Source organism: Triticum dicoccoides, chromosome 5B, assembly GCF_002162155.2.
Source record: "Triticum dicoccoides isolate Atlit2015 ecotype Zavitan chromosome 5B, WEW_v2.0, whole genome shotgun sequence".
NCBI lineage: Eukaryota > Viridiplantae > Streptophyta > Magnoliopsida > Poales > Poaceae > Triticum > Triticum dicoccoides.
In genome coordinates, this window is record NC_041389.1 from 574,249,708 (window position 1) to 574,257,296 (window position 7,589).

A 7,589-nucleotide genomic window follows, 5' to 3' on the forward strand; every position below is an offset into this window, starting at 1 on the left:
TGCCTTGGGTGTATCAAACGTCACAACGTAACTGGGTGACTATAAAGGTGCATTACAGGTATCTCCGAAAGTAGCTGTTGGGTTGACACGGATCGAGACTGGGATTTGTCACTCCGTATGACGGAGAGGTATCTCTGGGCCCACTCAGTAATGCATCATCATAATGAGCTCAATGTGACCAAGGTGTTGGACACGGGATCATGCATTACGGTACGAGTAAAGTGACTTGCCGGTAACGAGACTGAACAAGGTATTGGGATACCGACGATCGAGTCTCGGGCAAGTAACGTACCGATTGACAAAGGGAATTGCATACAGGGTTTGATCGAATCCTCGACATCGTGGTTCATCCGATGACAACATCGAGGAGCATGTGGGAGCCATCATGGGTATCCAGATCCCGCTGATGGTTATTAACTGAGAGCGTCTCGGTCATGTCTGCATGTCTCCCGAACCCGTAGGGTCTACACACTTAAGGTTCGGTGACGCTAGGGTTATGAAGATATGTATATGCAGAAACCCGAATGTTGTTCGGAGTCCCGGATGAGATCCCGGACGTCACAAGGAGTTCCGGAATGGTCCGGAGGTAAAGAATTATATATAGGAAGTGCTATTTCGGGCATCGGGACAAGTTTCGGGGTTATCGGTATTGTACCGGGACCACCGGAAGGGTCCCGGGGGTCCACTGGGTGGGGCCACCTGTCCCGGGGGGCCACATGGGCTGTAGGGGGTGCGCCTTGGCCTTCATGGGCCAAGGGCACCAGCCCCTATAGGCCCATGCGCCTAGGGTTTCCCCCTAGGAGGAGTCCTAGTGGTGGAAGGCACCCCTAGGTGCCTTGGGGGGGAGGGAAACCTCCCCTAGGCCGCCGCCCCCCTAGTAGATCTCATCTACTAGGGCCGGCGCCCCCCTGGCACCCCTATATATAGTGGGGGAGAGGAGGGACTTCACACACCAGCCCCTGGCGCCTCCATCTCCCCCCGTTACGTCTCTCCCTCGTAGTCTCGGCGAAGCCCTGCTGCTGTGACGCCCTGCATCCACCACCACGCCGTCGTGCTGCTGGATCTTCATCAACCTCTCCTTCCCCCTTGCTGGATCAAGAAGGAGGAGACGTCTCCCGTCCCGTACGTGTGTTGAACGCGGAGGTGCCGTCCGTTCGGCGCTGGTCATTGGTGATTTGGATCACGTCGAGTACGACTACATCATCACCTTGCAAGCTTCCGCACGCGATCTACAAGTGGTATGTAGATGCAAACTCTCTCCCTAGACTCGTTGCTTAGATGAACTCATAGATGGATCTTGGTGAAACCGTAGGAAAAATTTTAATTTTCTGCAACGTTCCCCAACAGTCTGTTGGAAATATGCCCTAAAGGCAATAATAAAAGTATTATTATATTTCATTGTTCATGATAATTGTCTTTTATTCATGCTATAACTGTATTATCCGGAAATCGTAATACACGTGTGAATACTTAGACCACACTATGTCCCTGGTAAGCCTCTAGTTGACCAGCTCGTTGTGATCAACAGATAGTCATGGTTTCCTGACTATGGACATTGGATGTCGTTGATAACGGGATCACATCATTAGGAGAATGATGTGATGGACAAGACCCAATCCTAAGCATAGCATAAAAGATCGTGTAGTTCGTTTTGCTAGAGCTTTGCAAGTGTCAAGTATCTCTTCCTTCGACCATGAGATCGTGTAACTCCCGGATACCGTAAGAGTGCCTTGGGTGTATCAAACGTCACAACGTAACTGGGTGACTATAAAGGTGCATTACAGGTATCTCCGAAAGTAGCTATTGGGTTGACACGGATCGAGACTGGGATTTGTCACTCCGTATGACGGAGAGGTATCTCTGGGCCCACTCGGTAATGCATCATCATAATGAGCTCAATGTGACCAAAGTGTTGGACACGGGATCATGCATTACGGTACGAGTAAAGTGACTTGCCGGTAACGAGACTGAACAAGGTATTGGGATACCGACGATCGAGTCTCGGGCAAGTAACGTACCGATTGACAAAGGGAATTGCATACAGGGTTTGATCGAATCCTCGACATCGTGGTTCATCCGATGACAACATCGAGGAGCATGTGGGAGCCATCATGGGTATCCAGATCCCGCTGATGGTTATTGACTGAGAGCGTCTCGGTCATGTCTGCATGTCTCCCGAACCCGTAGGGTCTACACACTTAAGGTTCGGTGACGCTAGGGTTATGAAGATATGTATATGCAGAAACCCGAATGTTGTTCGGAGTCCCGGATGAGATCCCGGACGTCACGAGGAGTTCCGGAATGGTCCGGAGGTAAAGAATTATATATAGGAAGTGCTGTTTCGGGCATCGGGACAAGTTTCGGGGTTATCGGTATTGTACCGGGACCACCGGAAGGGTCCCGGGGGTCCACCGGATGGGGCCACCTGTCCCGGGGGGCCACATGGGCTGTAGGGGGTGCGCCTTGGCCATCATGGGCCAAGGGCACCAGCCCCTATAGGCCCATGCGCCTAGGGTTTCCCCCTAGGAGGAGTCCTAGTGGTGGAAGGCACCCCTAGGTGCCTTGGGGGGGAGGGAAACCTCCCCTAGGCCGCCGCCCCCCCTAGTAGATCTCATCTACTAGGGCCGGCGCCCCCCCCCTTGGCACCCCTATATATAGTGGGGGGAGAGGAGGAGAACACACCAGCCCCTGGCGCCTCCACCTCCCCCCGTTACGTCTCTCCCTCGTAGTCTCGGCGAAGCCCTACTGCTGTGACGCCCTGCATCCACCACCATGCCGTCGTGCTGCTGGATCTTCATCAACCTCTCCTTCCCCCTTGCTGGATCAAGAAGGAGGAGACGTCTCCCGTCCCGTACGTGTGTTGAACGCGGAGGTGCCGTCCGTCCGGCGCTGGTCATCGGTGATTTGGATCACGTCGAGTACGACTACATCATCACCTTGCAAGCTTCCGCACGCGATCTACAAGTGGTATGTAGATGCAAACTCTCTCCCTAGACTCGTTGCTTAGATGAACTCATAGATGGATCTTGGTGAAACCGTAAGAAAAATTTTAATTTTCTGCAACGTTCCCCAACACCTTTGTCCGGTTTAACCCCTTTAACCTAACCCGTCGCGATGGCTCCACGACTAAGTCCTTCCATGCGGACATCTGACGTGATATTTCCACGACACTAACCATCTGAGCTACGCTCTGTTCACACTCATCCTTGTGCCCTCGCAAACGTCTCATCTGCCATTAGTCTTTGTCTTGTTACGCTTTTTTTACAGAAAGGTTTAATATTGTTACAATCAAAAATATATTGCCCACACTTCTCCACTAGTTTGGACTTTTAGATGAGCTGGCTAGTGCATGAATTCAATACGGTATAAGAGCCAAGAGGTGTTAAGTCTAAGACCCATGCACCATTAATACAAAATAGTTGTGACCTACATCAATCCAACATGTCTTTTGCGTGAACTGACTCATGCATGAATTCAATAGTTACACGTTGGTGTAATAACTGAGTAAAGAGAACAAATAGTTATGTAGTTGTCATATATAATGAACTACATTAGTAGGGCTATTTGAAAACATGCTACAAATTCTTTTTGTCTCGACAATAAAACATCCATGGCAGTTGGCATTGCTATAGGAAAACATGAGCATTACCTTTCTAACCTCTCTTCAATAGATCATTAGTAAGAATTCTCTAGTGAGAGTTTCCTTTTATTGGCACAACTTTTAGTGAAGTTGGCGAGTCGAATCATTTTTATGATGAAAGTTGACCTTTTTGCCAAATTAAGACCGGTCTTCTTTTATTTTAGTAGAACTTGTGAGGGAAACTGCCTTATCTTCCAAAACACTCTCTCCTAAAAACTAGCCCACCAACACCCTCCCTCCCCACTCTTCTTCCCTCGCCGCTGCCAGAGGCGGCCATGGGCAAGTTGTACGGAGCCGATGAAGGTAGCAGTGAGGCCTTCATTGCTCCTTTGTTGGGAGGGTGCTGGAAACCGAGGCTCCGACTTCGAGTGGAGATGGATGCGCCAGCCCTTCTCTACAAGCAATGGCGGCAAGTGGAGCGGACACGTCGGACATGGGCTATATGTTGCAGCCTGGGCGCAGTAGTGGTAGATCTAGCTTAGTGGCGCCTAGATCTGGCAGTTTAGCTGCGCCAGAGAGGTTGCAATGGCAATGGCCCTATATATGTGGCATCTCTCATTGTTGTTTACCTTGCTTGGGGGTTTGACCTGACCAGTGGACATTGTGGTAGTTTACACCAGAGTGGTGGACACAAAGGATGTGGTTGGCAGATCTGCAGTGGCCACATCAACGGGTGGATTTGGGTGTAACACTACATCAAGTGCCCCTCTCGCTCTATTAAAGGGGATTGAAGGCGGTACGACGATGTCCAAAAGCAGTACGACAAGGCCCTCTACCTACCTCAGGTGTTTTATCTAGCAATGTGGGTGATATTCGGGATCTCATAACATTGAGATCCTTCTTGTGAGTTGTCATTAGATGGTAAAATGGTTGCTAGCAGTGACATCTTCGATGACAGGTATTTGCATGCTCTGGCTGAAAACCCATGATCTCGCCTCTTCTACTTGATTAGGCAATGTCGACGTGCATGCGTCTTGCCTTTGTTGAAGGTGTTGGCTCGAAGCTCAGCTACAGGATGAAAATCCCAAGTCCAACTTTTGGTTGGACCCGTCAACATTAGCGTGCGTGCAATGATCCATTTCTGGAAGCTTTTTCTGAAGTAGTGTATTTGTTTGTTATTCATTCACTTGTCACAATGTTCAATTGATCAATATACATATCGAGAGTTAATGGTTGACCACTACCCCCTTCTCCTATCCCGGCGGCTCCCGGGACGGTGAGGCAAAGGGGGTTGCTATTGTCACCCTTTCTTCTGGTAGGTTTGTGGAGATACTTTCGTGAGGCGGATCCTTTTGTGGATGGCCTCAGGTTTGTGGATCGACGATGACCTTTGATGCATTGTTCAATAAATCAATAAGATATAGTTGTGTGCATTTACCAATGCAGAGGTTGAGGATTGACCGTCCTTTTCGGAAAAAATAGAATGCTTTAGTGGGCTGTTTATCAACAAAAATTTAAGTATTTTTCTCAATTTTTTTGTGAGGAAGGTATGAGTACATTACATTTATCTGATTGCAGAATATTTGGCTGCAAAAATGCCTATAATCATCACGCAAATTATATAGTTTAACTCTTGCACGCACCATATTTTTTCTTGGAAAGAGTGAACACCTCGTCTATATTTATTAAGGCACATAACCATCTCTTATTAACAAGTGCCAAGCACATAATGAAATCAAGTATATCCAATAGTAGAGCAATGCTAAGACAACCAAAATGCAAGAAAAGTTACACGAGACACTTATTTTCCATTAGTCATATTATTACTAGACCCAAATTGGTTGAGTATGGTCCGCACAACTATCTTCAAGTGGTAGCATCTAGAAACTAATGATTTCCATGCCTTCCTTCGTTGAAGAAAGCATCATGTATGGATCTAGTGTGCAACCTTGTGGATAACCTGTAAAAACATTGGAAATTTTAATCATGTTAAAAATAAAATTATTGCAGTAATTCTAAATTGCCCAACAAAGGGCGTACACACCCACTCGATCTTCGGGTCAATCCCAGCTAACTGGTTGCCGAGCATATTCTCAATTCTTGTAAGCAAAGAAAGGTAAATTATAAACCACATGTGTAGTGCGTCAAATCAGGGTGGCGAAATGAAAGACGAGAATAAATGTTGTTGTTTCATCTCATCACAATAGCAACACTTCTTACTCCCTCACCATATGTGATTTGCGAAGTTGTCTTTCGATAAGACCACTCTTCGACACGGACTTTATTTCCTAAATGTATTCTCTATGAAAAAAGGTTGCCCTTATCTACCAAATCAGCATGCATCGTGTTAGAATACATATTGGGTTTAAAGATAGAGACCGAATAGGTTTAAAGTCCATTGGTCAGATCAATATAACACATAATTCTAGGGCTCTATATTCTCACACATCGACCTAAGAGAGAAGACACTAGATGATCTTAAGTGGAATACTCTCCATTCCTGAGATAACTTGAAATGCAAAATATCGCATCTCCATCGTTATTGTTGCATTTTTTAAAACTGGAGGTTAAAACCTTTGGCCCTGCATCATTATGATGCACACAATCAAATCCTTTTTTTTTTGAAACAGAGGCAAAAACTTTGCCTTTTTCATTAATAGAGAAGAAGATAGTTATCCGGTTAATTACAGGAAAATCCGTGCGAAAACCGGTACATCAAGGGTCAAACCCACACAATCAAATCCTTACTACCCCATTGACAACATATTTGCATTGGACAATATATATACTCAGACACAGACTGTCTTGATGGCTTAGCGGTGTGTCTCCCACCTAAATATCTTCTAAAAATCTTGTGGTGATTGCTCGCACCATATGCGTGAGAATTACACCAGCCAGGTGGAGACCGCGCATGAACCCTACCTCGGCCTCTAGCTAGCTAGCGCACTGTGAAGCTTAAGCCTGACCTCGCCGTGATCTTAATGGGGATGGAGACCGGAGCCATATGACCTCTCACCTGAAATCCCTCCTTTTTGTGCCTAGTGCTGCCAGAATCGCCTGTCCTAGCTAGTGTTGCAATCAAATAAATGTATTGTCCTAGTGTACAAGCACTTATTCATGGGTCGATCTCCAAAGGTTTGCAGCACAAATAATGCCCATACTAGGTACGGAGAACTCTATAATATCATATCACCAAAGAGTGTCGAGGGCCCATTCGTATGGATGAATCATGAGAGATTGCAAGTTGATGTACTAACTGATAATTCGTTGGACCTTTAATTTGTGTTAATCTTGATTGTACGGCCACAAATCTGCACCCACAGGTAGGGGCGGGGACTTCTTTTTGGCAACAAATCAGTGGCCAAGCATTCATCTTAGCCACGTATGCTGATAGGCAGACAAGATAAGATATTTGTTGGTTGCATATATTCACAAAATCACAAACTATCAATTGCTTTGAATTGCTTTAGCTAACTTGATGTCTTGAGGTAGTCTGTGATACTGAACAATAGCACGTTGCTTTTCTTCTTGTTACCTTTGGTTTTGTTTGTTGTATTCTGATCTTGCCCTGTTTGCAATACTAATGACAGAGTTGGTAGATGTCGTCTCTTCCGGATTCTCTACTTTTTTTATCACCCATAGGAAGAAAAATGAAAGCTCTTACACGCACACTTGTTTTTTTTTTGGCCGGGATAGGCATACTTGTTATGTAATTTTTTTTTTCCTTTTTGCGAGATGTTATGTAGAATTAAAATCCCAAGAGAGGATTTTTGGCTAAATTTTTGAAAAAACAAAATTTATCTTTTTAAGTAAAAAACTGAAAATAAATGCACAAGTACTTAGAGAAGTATATGACATGTGTATAACATTTCATTATGAAATATGTTTTGATGTGAGTGTAGAAGGATTGATTCGATGTATTGCTTGAGCCTCGTGGGCATATATATATATATAGGAGTACATGATCAACTTGGAATACAAGACAAGGTAGAAATAAATCCTACGGTAT